The sequence below is a fragment of the Ambystoma mexicanum genome, chromosome 14 (assembly GCF_040938575.1).
Source record: "Ambystoma mexicanum isolate Mex_15411 chromosome 14, UKY_AmexF1_1, whole genome shotgun sequence".
Classification (NCBI taxonomy): Eukaryota; Metazoa; Chordata; class Amphibia; order Caudata; family Ambystomatidae; genus Ambystoma; species Ambystoma mexicanum.
The window spans coordinates 628,953,821-628,967,839 of NC_090940.1; the positions used below are offsets into that span (position 1 = coordinate 628,953,821).

The 14,019-nt window shown below is 50.6% G+C and overlaps 1 protein-coding gene across 4 annotated transcripts in view; it reads left to right on the plus strand.

Annotated features, from left to right (window-relative positions):
* The window catches only part of ZNF839 (zinc finger protein 839), a 239,824-nt gene that overhangs the window by 161,567 nt on the left and 64,238 nt on the right, over positions 1-14,019 (plus strand). The window lies entirely within an intron of this gene.

The following is a 14,019-nucleotide window of genomic DNA, read 5'->3' on the forward strand; positions in this document are numbered from 1 at the left end:
GTTTTAGCTCCTTTGCGAAAAGGATGGCGGTGCCTCCCTTCTTGGTGCTGTTAGAAGCGAAGAACTGTAGAGGAAAGGGTCCGCAGTGCAGACGGGAGAAGTCTGCCGGGATCAAGTGAGTCTCTTGCAGGAAGGCTACTGCGGTTCCCTCGTCCTGCAGGACAGATTTCCTTTTCAGAGGGGAATTTAGGCCCCTGACATTTAGGGTGGTGAACTTCAGTTTTAGGTGTGGGGGTTGGTCCTCTAGGTTCTCTTGCCGCGGGAGGGAGGGTTCAGGGGGGGGGGGGTCAAGTCAGGCATAGTCATGGGGGGCAAACTGCTTTTGGGTTCTCCTGAAGTTTTTCAAATCTCCAACGGGAGGTATAAACTTCAAACAATGGCTTCCAACGGGGGACCAGAACCGTGGCCAGGGGGCCCGATTTTAACTTATCGGTGTCTCCCCTTGCCACCCAGGCTGTCCCATCAACCAGTGGTTGAGTATCACCCCAGGGGTAAAACAGTGACATCCACCCTGGAGGAGGGTATGGGCCGCATGGGGTCCACAGCAAGCTTAAAAGGGCTGAGTTCCAATGCTATGCGTCCTATAAGGATTCTGCTGATCTTCATTTAGGTTTGTGGTTTCTCTGTACTCTCGTCCAGGGAGCACGCCTAGGCTTGGGGGGGTGGAGAGGGGGGAGCGGCACCCGGTTCGGAAGCCTTTCGGCTGAGAGAGGAGGATCCTGTGCCCCCCAGAGAACCGGGCGTAGGATCGATGCTGCATCTTAAAGGTGGCTGATGGTTCGCGGGGTCAAAGGAGAGAGGTCCTGGAAAATTTGGTGAGGCCAGCCCTGGAATGATAGGTCATCGCAGGTGCGACCTGTCGCAGATATGGCCTCTCTGGTGGTGTAGAAGTGGACTCTTGTAATTATATCCGGGGGGAGGGGGGTCCGAGTTGGTTCCCCGATGTGGGCGCAGTCTATGGGTACGATCGAGTAGCAGCTGTGTGTCATCTAATTTGGGTAGCAGCGACTGGAAAAAATTGCTCATGTTCTCTGGTAGCTCCTTGTCCGGGATGGAGGAGGGAACACCCCGGATGCACAGGTTATTGCGGCGGGCGTGATTGTCCACATCTTCCTGCTTGCATTCGAGGATCTCAGTCCTGTCCATTAGGGTCTGAATTGTGCGTTGCACTTCCGCTAATGAGTTGAGTGTTCTTGATCTAGGTCTTCGGACTCCCCCCTTCCTGTGCTCGATGTCACTGACCCTCTGCTCAGTTTGTTCGAGCTTAGCTGTTAATTCTGACATGCAGGATCTAAACTCTGATTGAATGTCGGACATGAAGGCTTGAAGGTCTTCGTTGGTTGCGAGGGTCCCATTCTCATCTGACGTTTTTTGAGGCGTGAGTTTTGATGGGTCCGCTTTCTTCCCCTTGTCCGCTGCCAGGAGCATGGTGGAAATATCTGCTGATTTAGGGGGTTTCAGAGACTTAGCCATGGTTCTGGAGTAGGGGGCGACCCCAGCGAGATTTGAGGGTACAGTTGTTAGTGGAAGGGTGCGGTGTCAGTTGAGTCGTGGAGGACCCCAGAGTGCTAGCTGGGGCGGGGGCACACTGCCTTGCTTTAATGGCAGCGGAGGAGGGGGAGGGGAGGGGAGTGGGCCGGGGTGCCCTAGGAGGAGAGCAGGTGGGATGGGCTTGTCAGGACCTTTGCTATGGTAAAGAGGTGAATAGCGCGCAGGGGGGGGGGAGTAAAAGGAACTCCCAAACTTATGATGATTGCTGTTGGATCTCTACTCACCAGTTGCTGAGTGTCCATAGAGGGAAGCTTGGAGGGTAGGCCACACCGTTCTTTTGGTAATTTGGGAGGGGGGGGGGTGGGCAGGGGTGCCCCAGGAAGACTAGGTGTTTTCCAGCCGGTCTGCTGTAGGGATTCTGAGGGTCTGGAGGAGGGAACAACTTGGGCTTTGGGGGGAAAGAGAACAAGCTCAGTGTTCCATGGTGGATCAGTCCTCTGTTTCCCAATGGTGAGGTCCCCCGAGGGCTGGGGGGAGGGGGTCAGGGCTGGGTGGCTCCCAAAGGGCCCGGGAGGCTCCGGGTCAAGGAAGTAGCCCTCCGAGGTGCGTGTTGGGCCCCTTGTGGTCTGCCTCACCACCTGGGAGAGGTGGGGTGTGCACGTCACTCGAAGGTGCAGAAGGAAGGCTCTTTAATGGTCAGACACTATGAGGGGGTAACAGCGGTAGTGGCGACCATTACGAGGCTGCAGCATAGGCAGGGGGGGAGCCCATAGGCGGCGGAGTATTCCCACATCTGGCAAGAGTGGACCCCAGGTGGCTTACTCCCTGTGTGTGTGGGGGGGGCTGTGGGTGTGTCACAGTATCATGTCTTGTGCTGGGGCTCCGTGGGGAAGATCCCGCTGTGGCGGGGTGAGGGTGCAGCGCCATTCGGGCCCACCACAGAGCGGAGAAAACCATCCAATGCTCCTGGATCCCGGCACGGCAGGAGCTGGGGACCGCGGTGGCAGGGCGCCGCCGCCTGTTGAGGCCTCCCCTCCCGGGCACCGCTGCCGAAGATTGGTATGGTGGGCGCTCCCCTCCAGAGGCAACGCCAGTCTGTGGCTTCCTCACCCCCACGCCCCTGAAGGAGGAGACCAGCCGTCCCGCAGGGTAGGACCGCACTAGCAGCCGGAAAAGGCAGGCTCCAGGGATCCAAGAAGCAGTCGCCAGCACCCTGTGAGGATCGGTCTCCCGAGAGGAGGAGGAGGCAGGTAGGTACGGGTCGGGGGTTTGCCGGTGGAGCCAAAGCGGGGTGGAGGTGCCGGAACGGGGGAGATAACAGCTCACGGAGCTAGGTCCGGGTCGGGCTCCCCTCTGAGGTCAAGGCTGGGATGCACTCATGGTGGCGCTGTCAGGCACCTCTGGAAAGCATGGGAAGAAGCCAGCCGGCGGGGGCAACCCTGAAGACCATGCAGAGAGGAATCTGGCCGCAGAGACGGGGCCGGAGCGGCGAGCCCGCCATCTTCAAGCTGTATGGTGGTCGCTGTCGGGAGACACCCCTGCTGCGTTTTTGGGGTTCCCCGTCCCCATTAATAGCCCAGAATGTAGTCGGTGGGGCCCTGAACATTCCGCAACCTCGATGAAGAGTTCAGGAGGTTGGAGCAGAGCGGGAACATGTTTTATTTAGATTGTACTGCGGTTCCCAATGCAGAGGCCATTAAAGGAGCAGCCACATTGCTGGCAGTCCAGGCCACGCCCCCATATATATTGCCCTTTTTAAAGAATGCTTCTTTTAAAACTGCTGTTTAAATAAATAATTATTTATACGGAGTAGAAGTGTTACTTGGCTACTTGTATTTGTGGATTTCATTGCTACAGCTCACATTTACCCCTCTTGAGATAAGCCTGGTTGCTCAGTCACTCTACCAACTTGTGTAGTACAAGCCTATACCAATAGGTGGGTTACCTAATACCAAGAGGACAAGGGTTGTGTAGTCTCCCACAGGATGACTACTTCAATTCCTGCCTAACAGTTTATCTTTACGTTTCCGCAGTGGAGCCACTGTCGATGGCATGCAATGGACTGATTGTAGGGGTCTACCATCTTGGATGGGTCTAGTCATGTTTGTTTATGTCGTTTGTTTATTTATATGGTAATGCACACCAAACCCTTGGGTAGCAGGGTGCAACAAGACAAGTAGACTTAAAGCTCAGTTGCAGGATAAATTGGGTACGTATATACAGGAAATATACATTTAGTGCCACTTGAGGTTACAGTGGAACTGGTGTCACATATTACATGTTAGAGTAATGCAGTGGGTAACATGTACATTGAAGATGGTAAGGTATAACAGGTGTCGGGTAACGGGTGCAGTCTTGGTACAGGAACAGGACAGGAGCGAGGTTAAGTAATTTGTTTGTAGCCAGGTCAGAACGTTCTATCTAAATTTGGGGTAAGGTTGTTCCATTCTGAGATCTAAAGGGAGTGCCTTCCAGGATTGTGCTGCTTTGACCGGGAAATTGGAGCCGCCAGCTGTTGTGCGTTTAAATCTAGGGATCTCTAGAGTGTGGGCATTGTCGGATCTCATGGGGCGTGTGGTGAGTCTCTTATTTATTCTTTCTAAGAGGCATGGAGGTGCTAAATTGTTCAAACATTTAGACGTGAGAGAGTGTGTTTTAACAAGGATCCTGTCGCTAATTTTTAACCAGTGGACATCTCTTCTATATTTGGAAATGTGCTCTCTATTGGGAATATTCAGGGCAGCTCTTAGGGCATTATTTTGCAGTCTTTGGATTTTGTCCGTGATGTATTTATTAGCTCCAGAATACAGGGCATTGCAGTAATCCAGTCTGGATATTCTAAGTGCATTGGGCAAGGTAATGCAACTGGTTTCAGAGAGAAATGGTCTGCAGGCTCAGATAAGTTTGCAGGTGTAGGCTGTTGTGAATGCTAGTGAGTTAACTTGTTAAGAGTGAGTGTCGAGTCCAAGTGGAAACCTAAAGTTTTAACTACGGGCATCACCTTGATAATGTTACTGTCGATGTTGAGGGAGGCGTAGTTGGGGCTACGTTTTTTTTTAGGTTTGTCACTGAGCCTAGGATCAGTATCTCTGTTTTGTCGTCATTCAGGCAGAGGCCATGGGATGCCATCCATGCCTGAATGAGGAGGTATATCTTATTTACTAAGGCCGTGTCCTTGAGAGTTGCCCAAAGGGGAATGAGGATCTGGGTGTCAGCTGCATAGTTGGTGTAGGTGACACCCTATCTATCCAACTTGTCAAACAAGGGCTTAGTGAAAATGTTGTACATGGTAGGTGAGACACATGATCCCCGAGGTGCTCCGCAGGAGGTTTGTATGGGATCAGCAGAGGCTGAGGGCGAGAAGACTCTCATTGTGTGGTTGCCTAGAAAGGACTGGACCCATGTTATAGCATCACTTGAGAAATGGGCAGCCCACCTGAGGTGGTTGCATAAGACTGCATGATCCACCAGGTCAAAGGCTGCAGATAGGTCAAGGAGGAGTAGCATAGCTGTGTTCCCACTATCCTTCAACTCGTTGATTTGGGTCTTACGGTCTATTAAGACTGTTTCCGTGCCATGAAGAGGGTGGAAGCCAGATTGCCGTGATCCTAATAGGTGATTAGCTTCCAGGTATTCCTGAATTTGAAGGTAGGCTACTCTATCAATGATTTTAAGTAAGAACGGGACTGTGTTGATGGGTCTATAGTTGGTTGGGATGGTAGGGTCTGTTTCTTTTTTAAGCCGTGGGAGGACCCAAGATTCTTTCAGGTTTATTGGGCACAGAGTTAGTCTTGAAGGAGGCAATGATAAGCTTAGGGATAAAAGGGGCAAGTCTCTAGCTGCATTCTTTATAATTTGGGCCGGGCAGTTGCCTCCCTTGCAGTTTGAGGGTTTTAGGGAGAGTATCATTTTCTCTGTCTCGTGGATAGAAGTTTTCTTAAAGCTGAAGGGTAAGGTAGTACTGTCCGATGTGACTTGGGGAAGTTGCTGCTCAGATGGGAGCATTGAAGCCTTCTTATTGGCTATTTTAAGTTGGAGGGATGCAATTTTGTTCGACAGAGCATTTTGTATGCCAGTACACCAAAGCTTATCTTTAGGGAAGTTGTCAGCCGGAGGTATCAGGGATTCCATTTCCCACAGGATAATGAATCATTCCTTTGTGTCAGACTTAGCCTTTGAAATTCTGTTAAATGTGTTAATTTTTGTGCCAATTATTTCTTTTTTGTAGAGTTTGGAATGGTTGGTTAGCTTGTCTTTATTCTCATCAATGGGAGAGTGACGCCAAATGGATTGGAGCTTTCTTTTTTGGAGTCTTAATTCTTTAAGTTGGGGCGTGAACCAGGCATTAAGATGAGATTTCTGCCTGCCTTTACAAAGTTTTACGGGTGCAATAATGTCCAGTGCCTTAGTCAAGACATAGTTGAAGATTCCACTAATAGGTTGGGGTCTGTGTTGCTGGCAAGGTTGTTAATGGCAGGAAGGAGATGAGGGAGTAATTTATCCGCTGTAATATCCTTTTTACTTCTAGTGGGGAGTGGAGGTGCCATAACAAGAGTTTTGGGGCTAAGGAGGTCTAGTGTGGCAGAGAAGGTAATTAGATGGTGGTCAGTCCAGGATTGCGGTGCAATGTTAGTAATGGCAATATTACAGTACAAGTTGGCGACCCGATCAAGGGTCCTTCCTTTGATGTGGGTGGGTGTAAGGGCTTTTGTATGAGCCAGTGATCCTTCAGTAGAGCTGCTACTGATTGGGCATGTTTACGGTTAGTGTCGTTAAAGCAGACATTAAAGTTCCCCTTAGTACCAGGATTTGTGCATGGTCTTTAGTGTTAGCTAGAAGGCTGGTTAACTCTTCCTCGAAGGTCCCCAGTGGTCCCGGAGGTCTTATACCAGATGGATAGTTAATGTGTGGCTTAGATGGAGGAAATTTAGCTGTAAGTATCTCTCATGATTGGCAAGATGGTGAGGTGGCAAGTCTAATGGGTAAATTCGTTTTCGATATTATGGCTAGGCCGCTGCCTCTGGCATTAGGTCTGTCAGCTCTGAGTATCTGGTAGCTATCTGGTACGGCTAACATAAGGGCAGGTCCTGCTGCCTCATGAAGCCAGGTCTCATTTATGGCAATCGGGTCCAGGTTCTCATTAGTTAGGGTGTCAGCAATTTCAATGGTGTGAGCCACCAATGAGCTGGCATTGACAAGTGATCCAGATAGAGATGAGGTACTTTTGAGTTTGGTGGAGAGAGGATGTTTAGTTGTGGGTATCTTCGTTCTCGTAGGAGTTTTTAGTGTCATGGAGACATGTGCAAAAGTCAGATTATTATGCATGTTCTGCTGTGCTTGCCTAGACAATGGTTCATGGGCTTAGGTGGTATTGTATATGGGAGGGCTATTTTTACTGTTTATTTTAGGTTCATAAAGACAGGGCAGTCTTGATCGAAGTCTCATATTCCTGTATGTAGGTGGGCATGTTGCGAGCGAAGCAAAGGCCATTATAGCGAAGAGGACGAGTAGGAGTTGGATTAACTGGTTCCTCTGGGTTTTACTCATATTCATGGAGTTGGCTAGGTCAAGTCATCACAAGGCAGGCTAATTAGATGGTCACAGAGAGGGCTAATTCCAATAGTTAGGCTAGTTTCACTTTACGCAGAATGGGCTAGTTTCACTTTACGCAGAATGGGCCTGTAGTGGGCTAGTTTTACTTTACACAGAATGGGCTAGTTTTACATTACACAGAATGGGCTAATTTCAAATTGCGTAAGCTGGACCTGTTTTAGATTCACAAGGTGAGCTGCCTCCAATTGGACCGAGTAGGCTAGTTTCAATTATCTGTTTTGTAACTCTTTGCAAGTAGATAAACTGGGCAGGCCATAGTTGGAGGCATCCAGTGGTTGCATAAACAGTGGGCTAGTGTACGTCTGATCAGGGGTGTGAAAGCGCTAGTTCAAAGGATCAACCTAGATATGGACAAGTGTCTAGAGATTGCAGTGATCGAGAATATACATAACCGAGATTAAGGTGCATTATCATTGTATCATATCAAGTAAGCGGTCTACATTCATAATATGGCAGGCACATCATGTCGGTAGCCTGATCAAATTGTCTACCAGAATGCGTGATAGTGAGTAAGCTATGTCGCGGTGAAAGGCCCAAGGGGGAGTTCACGTGTAAGTTGGCACACTCAGCAAGATGAGGGTAATGTAACAGCGTTTGGGCATGGGTTGTACTGGGTGCACGCTAGTGGTATTGGTGGAGGGGGCGAGCCACTGCTGAATGGTGGTTTTAATAAGCAGAGTGTGGTTTGTTATTGTTGCTACTGCTATAATAATATATATGAGCGCATGTATATTTACAGGATGGATGAAGCTCACCTATGGCGGTAGAGGCCAGGGTTGCGGGCCGGCACAGAGCGGCAAACAGGAGACAAACGGGGCCTTTTCCACGCCCTTCTCCGCCAGGCCGGCTCTGCCTTCCGGTGACTGCTATTGGAGGAAATAAATGTTGGTCAGTAAGAGCCTTCAGCAGTGGCAGGATACTGACGAATGTGATATTGCTCATATTTCTGTTTAGGGTGGCAGGAGCAGGCTTGGGCAAGGCCTGGGCTTAGTTGTAGATCGGTATATTACAGGCGATATTATGATCTGACCAAGGGCAAGGATTTTTATATTAAATTGTAATGTTGCAATTTAAGTTGGTCAACCAGTCTAAGGTCTGGCCTTTGTTGTGGGTAGGGCTGGTGATATGTTGCTTGAAGCCAATGGCTTCAAGGTCGTTGGCTAGCGCAAGAGCATTGTTGGTAGTGTCATTAAGGCCTAGTTTCACATCACCCAGGAGGATGGTTCAGTATGTTGGCTTGACTTCTGCAGAGACAGAGGAGATGAATAATCTCCTTAAAAGATGGTGGCGGGCCTGGTGGTCGGTAAATCACGTGCAAGTTAAAGGTAGGAGAGTGCGTAGGTGACCATTTGATGGACAAAAGATCTCCTGAAGGGAAGTCTTGAATACTCGTTTCTCTAATGCCTTGGGAGTCTTTCGCGATTATGCCCCCCTCCCCCATCCTTTGGTGTCCAGCCTATCTTTGCGGAAGATAGTGTAATTAGTTGGGATTGCCAGGAATAGGTATGGTCCTGAGGCTGCGTACAGCCAAGCTTCTGTAATGGCAAGTAGGTCCAGCTGATTGTCAGGGTCCCTTACTATTCACGTTTTAGACATTCTATCTGGATAGGTGGGCTGTCTAAGCTTAAGGCTGGTAACTGAGGGTGAGTTATGTTTCCTGGTGGAGATAGCAAGGGTATCTGTGACTGTGGTTAATCCTTAATGTATCTTTCAGGAAGCTGTTTTTTCTCCAGGGCATGATGGCTGCTCAGTTCAGCAGCATTGATTGGTTAAGGCTGGGAGTGAGGTGGTTTGGAACTCTTTTCAGGTTTCTAAACTGCCTTTCATTCAAGCAGGTCACAGCTAGTTCCAGTAATCCAGAGTTAGTAAAACCCTCCATAGTTGTAAAACATTTAAGGAAGAAACTAGTGAAAAAGTATCAGAGTATGACTAGAGAGAAGAAGCAAGTTACTGAAATATTCAAAAGCATCGCCTATGAAGAAGAGATGTCAAGCATGCAGTAACAGAAGAAAGCTAAGTGCACTTCAATCTTATGATGATTAGTTTATTTCATGAAAAAAAGAAACTGTTGCATGCTTGTGAACTTATTTCAATGAAAAGACTTGCATTAGCTTTCGTTTGAAAAGGTTGATTACTAAATGCATCAACGTTGGAAGTGTTGAAAGCTAGAAGCCGGAGCGTTACGTGGCAGCCTGCTTTGCACGCGCACTAAATTACTAACCAAGGCGAGTGGTCACGTGTCGCCGTAGCTTAGTTTTAACACAATAACCATTGAGTGTTTGGCTTACAGTTTATTTAATATAATTGCGTTACCCCTTCGTTTGGAGTAGCGCACAAGAAGATTGCGGATGGGCGCTAGAGGAAAGGACCTTAAGACATAGGCGAGCGTGCTCAGTTTCTCATCCGGAAAGCCACCTGAGGGAGAGATTCAGTTAGTTAATTTCTTCGGTCATTGCACGGATTTGACGGAATCAACGGATTTCACTTCCCAGGCTTGCAGCAGTTAATAGTTAGTGTTTCATGTTGGAAACAAACGACATTTAATTTAGCAGTGCAGAGTCGCGTGATTGGTAGGAGTTTGAAGAGTTTTAGTGTAGCACTTTTGCTGAGGAAAGAAAATAGTAGTTCCAATTGGTTTATTTTTATTACTTAAAATGAAGGCAAGTTTTGGAAAGTGACTATAAGCAGAAGCAAAGACCATTTCAAGCGGCATTCTTCTGTTAAGAGTTTTGAAAAAGAGAAGGTTGAAGCACAGCGGCAGCAATAACATTTTATCAAACCTATCGGCAATGAAGCATAAGCCGCAGGTATTGAAGGGAATTTGGGTTGGATATTAACAAGACCTATAGAGATGTGTAGACAAGTGAGTAATATGTTTTGCGATACATTTTTAGGTTATCTTCAGAACAGTCTTACCAAGGAGAGAGCGGGAGATGAGGGCCATAGATGAAACCTGCATTTGTTATTTTATCCACTTCCCCTAGGGTTTGCCAGCTTGACAGTTTTTAACTAAAAGATTGTTGGTCTCGAAGGCTTAGGGGGGTATGATGGGCTATCGTCACTCCTGCAGGAATTACCAAGCTGGTTCTGACAGTGATTAGGTCACAGATGTCCAGTGCATGGGCTGCGAGGGACCTGGTGTTTAGGGCACCTCTGATGGGCATGTTTGTAGCCTGCCTGTACTTGATCCCTGGGCTGGGCAGCGCTGTCATCCAGTGTAGGGTCAGTGGTTAACAAGCTTGCAGGTGGTTTCTAGTGGCAGGTATGGAGCAGGTAGGTGATGGCGGTGGGAAAGATGTGCTGCGGTGGTATGGGTCATTAGTGCTAGTTTGGCATTGGTGAGGAGGATGTTTTCATGGGCTTAGTAAGTCATGCGAGGCAACTGAGTCACCGGAGTGTGGGTGGCTGAGGGGGGGTGACGCCTGAGGTACTTGACCGATACCAGTGGTTGAGGAATGTTACTGCACAGTTTGCATCACTATGCATGAAACCTTAGTGGGTAAAGAGCTGGATAATCAACACTTGGGTCAATTCGTTCCTGATAGGGTAGTGATGTGTAAGGTGCAGTTTAACATGTGCGGCTTGTAAGCGCGTCTGTTAAAGGAGCTCTTGGTCGGTAGGTAGGTCCCTGAAAGGGCTGTTATGCTCTGGTTTGCGAGTAGAGCATTCCGTTCGCGCATCACGTTATGCGTGCATGATCCTAGCTATTGCACCAACATGATGTCATGGGAGTATTGCAGGATTGCTTGCAGTATGCATTGAGGCGCTGATATCGGAGTGCTCCTAGACGGGGGCGTGCAGGTCGGCATAAGCACACAGCTTGTTTAGAGAACGTGGGTAGGTGTGAGGCAGTCGGGGGAAGGAAGGTAGTAGGGTGGACAACTTTGTCTTGCAGCAAGATGCCAAGAACATATAATCTGATGACATTTTTGATGACCATTGCTTTCAGAGGAACATATCGTGCAGTGGTGCACGTTGAAGGACTACCTTCTGCGGCATGACTGGGAAAAGAAAAGAAAATGGCCTTAGCAGTTGGCCTTTGCAGGGGGCTGTCATCGCCTGCTATCTCCCTGGGAGCTTTGCCATAAAAGAAGTTGCCTTCTTAGCAGCTTCGAGGCTGGCTGAGTGCCTGCTTAACATCAGTGGAGCAGATAGGGCGGCCATTTTGGAAGTGCCGTAATTCTGAATCTAGCATACTCAAATGGGCATTTTAAACTTGAATCTTGGCAAACAACAAATGAACTGGGTTGAGATATGGCAAGCACACCTTAATTATGGGTGATGTTTTAGTTATTAAGTAAGCGCACACTTGAAATCCGGAATAGCGCACTCCTTGGATCATAATTCCACCCAAACACTCACCTTTCATATCACTTTTTACTCTCTATTCTCCAGCATGGGGTCTGGCATGGATTTGCATGCTCATGAATATTCCCCGTCGTCAGGCTGGGAATCCTCGGTAAAGAAAAAATCAGTATCAGTTTTGTTTCTGATCTGTCTTTCGTAGTAGTAACCAATCACTGATCTCTGCGTCATACTGACCACAGCCAATGACTGCCCTCTACCTAAGCCCCGCCTCTGGCAGCCATCTTCAGATTTTTACCGCACGTTCAAGTGTTGGGATCCTCGTGCTATTGCTCTCGAGCGTTAGTGCTTTTTTTCGCGTTTTGTCTCAGAAAAATTTCTCATTTTTCGGTCAAAAGAGCCTCAAGCTCCACCGTTTCTTCATCCGATCAACGGGGACCCGTGTCGGGTCTGTCTACGCCCCTCAAGGGTGAAGATTTCGTCGAGCACGCTTTTGGAGGATTCCAGAAGTTTCTCAGGCCCTTCTCGAGCATGGCCCAGGAGAAGGGAAGCTCGACGCCCGGAAAGCTGTTCAGGGTCTGCACTGGATGCCAGCTTCAGAATGTCTTTAAGGAGGACGAACACTCCCTTTGCCTTTACTGCCTGCATGAGGACAAGACGCACGTGGAGAAGGACTGTGCGTTTTGCCGCAATATGTCGGAGCGGACCATGAAGGACCGCCATCTGTCTCGCCAACTGGCTGGAAGGGTAGAGCCCGTCAGGCGAGAAGAAGAAGTCCGAGCGGTCTTCTAAGACCTTTGAGGGCGCCCCGGCGATGGGGGTCCAACAGAAGGCCAAGCACCGCGAGTCCGCTGGCACCGGGAGCGCCGAACGGTCGGGCTCTACGGGCGCCAGGCAGGGCGCATCCTCCCCGGCGCCATCAACCACGAGCCAACGCTCTGGCTCGGGTAAGAGGAAGGCCGAGCACCCGGCGAACTCCTGGAGAGACCCCGGTCGTGCCCTAAGGCCCCATCTGAGGGGGAGCGAGGTGGTGACCCTCACCCCCCCCCCCCAAGGAGAAGGCCCATCCGGCCAAGGCCTCTATCGAGACAGTCGCGGCGGCCCTGGCTCAGCCTGTGGAGGCTACACCAGTGGTGGCGACCCCGGGGCCCAGAATCTCCCTGCCACCGCGGAGGGAGTCCTCTTTCATGCCCATCGACAGGACCCCCGTGAAACCTCCGACGGAGAAGAAAAAGGGGGGGCAGGACGTCGTCGTGGACTCGGCCTCAACCTCTGAGGAGGAGCTGATCGAAGTCTTAGGCCACGGCTCTGGCGTGGAAGAAGGCCATCCTTTCGGGAGGGACCCCGACGTGGAAGACGACGAGGGCGTCGAGGGTGCCGACGGGGCTCCTGATCGCCCGTCGGAACTCACTCAACCAGTGCCGCAAGACAACTCGGCGGCCATTTTGTTGGCTATACAGTCCTTATGCTCGGAGATGAGGACGAGACTGCCGTTACCACCAACTAAGGAACCGCTCCCGACGGGGGACCCGGAACCAGGCCCTTCTGGGAGCCCTCACCCTAAGAGAAGGATTCATCCTCCACCTCCTTTTCAGCCATCGCGCCCTGCTCAGCCCTCCTCCCCGTCCACGACACGTGGGGATGATATGGGGACTGACACGGCCGCGACGGGTACAGACGACGAGGTTTACGACGAGGATCTACCGTCGTCCCCTCCCACCCAGGCTTCCCCGCCCGAAGAGATTGGATCGTTTCACTCCATGATCGCCAGGGCATCCGAGCTTTTCCAGCTCTGCCGGGAAGAGAAGAAGGAAGGTTTCCTTATCAATGGCGCGAGACCAAGAGGAAGACGGTCCTCGCTGTACCTCTACTAGACGATATTTGGGATGAGGGCCTCGCCCTCCTCAAGAACCCATCCACAACGCCGGCTAGAAGGGATCGGTATGAGAAGACCGGGTCCCGGACGCGGCCCCCTTGTGCTTTCGGGCACAGCCGACCCCGGACTCAGCCGTCTCTGCGGCGGCCAGGAAGAAAGAGGGGGTGGGGGGGGGCGGCCTCTACGTCAACCCCGCCGGACGGCGAGGGAAAGAAATTAGACACGATGGGACGCAGAGTCTCGTCGGCAGCGACGACGATTAAGGCTGCCAACGCCTTGGCTATCGTAGCCCGCTACGACAGGGAGTTGTGGTACAAACTTGCCCCCCTGCTGGACTTCCTACCAGATGACAAGAGGGCGGAAGCCCTAGAGATCTTGCAGGAAGGAGAGGTGGCGTCGGACCACGCCATTACGATTGCGACGGACATCGCTGACACTGGATTTCACCAGTTGGGCAACGGCATGTGCCTTAGGCGGCGTGGATGGCTCAAGGCTACTGACTTCCGTCAGGACGTGCAGACCAGAGTCTTGGACATGCCGTTCGACGGAAACAACCTGTTTGGGAAAACAGTGGACGATTCCCTTCAAGCCATCAAGGCGGACATGGAGACGGCCCGGGCTCTTGGGGTTCTCCAGCAACGGCGTCCGCCCTTTCGGAGCGGCGGAGGCAAACAGGGTGCCTCCAAAGGTTCCAACGGCGGATTTTCCACCTACCGTCAAGCGGCCCGTTCGTC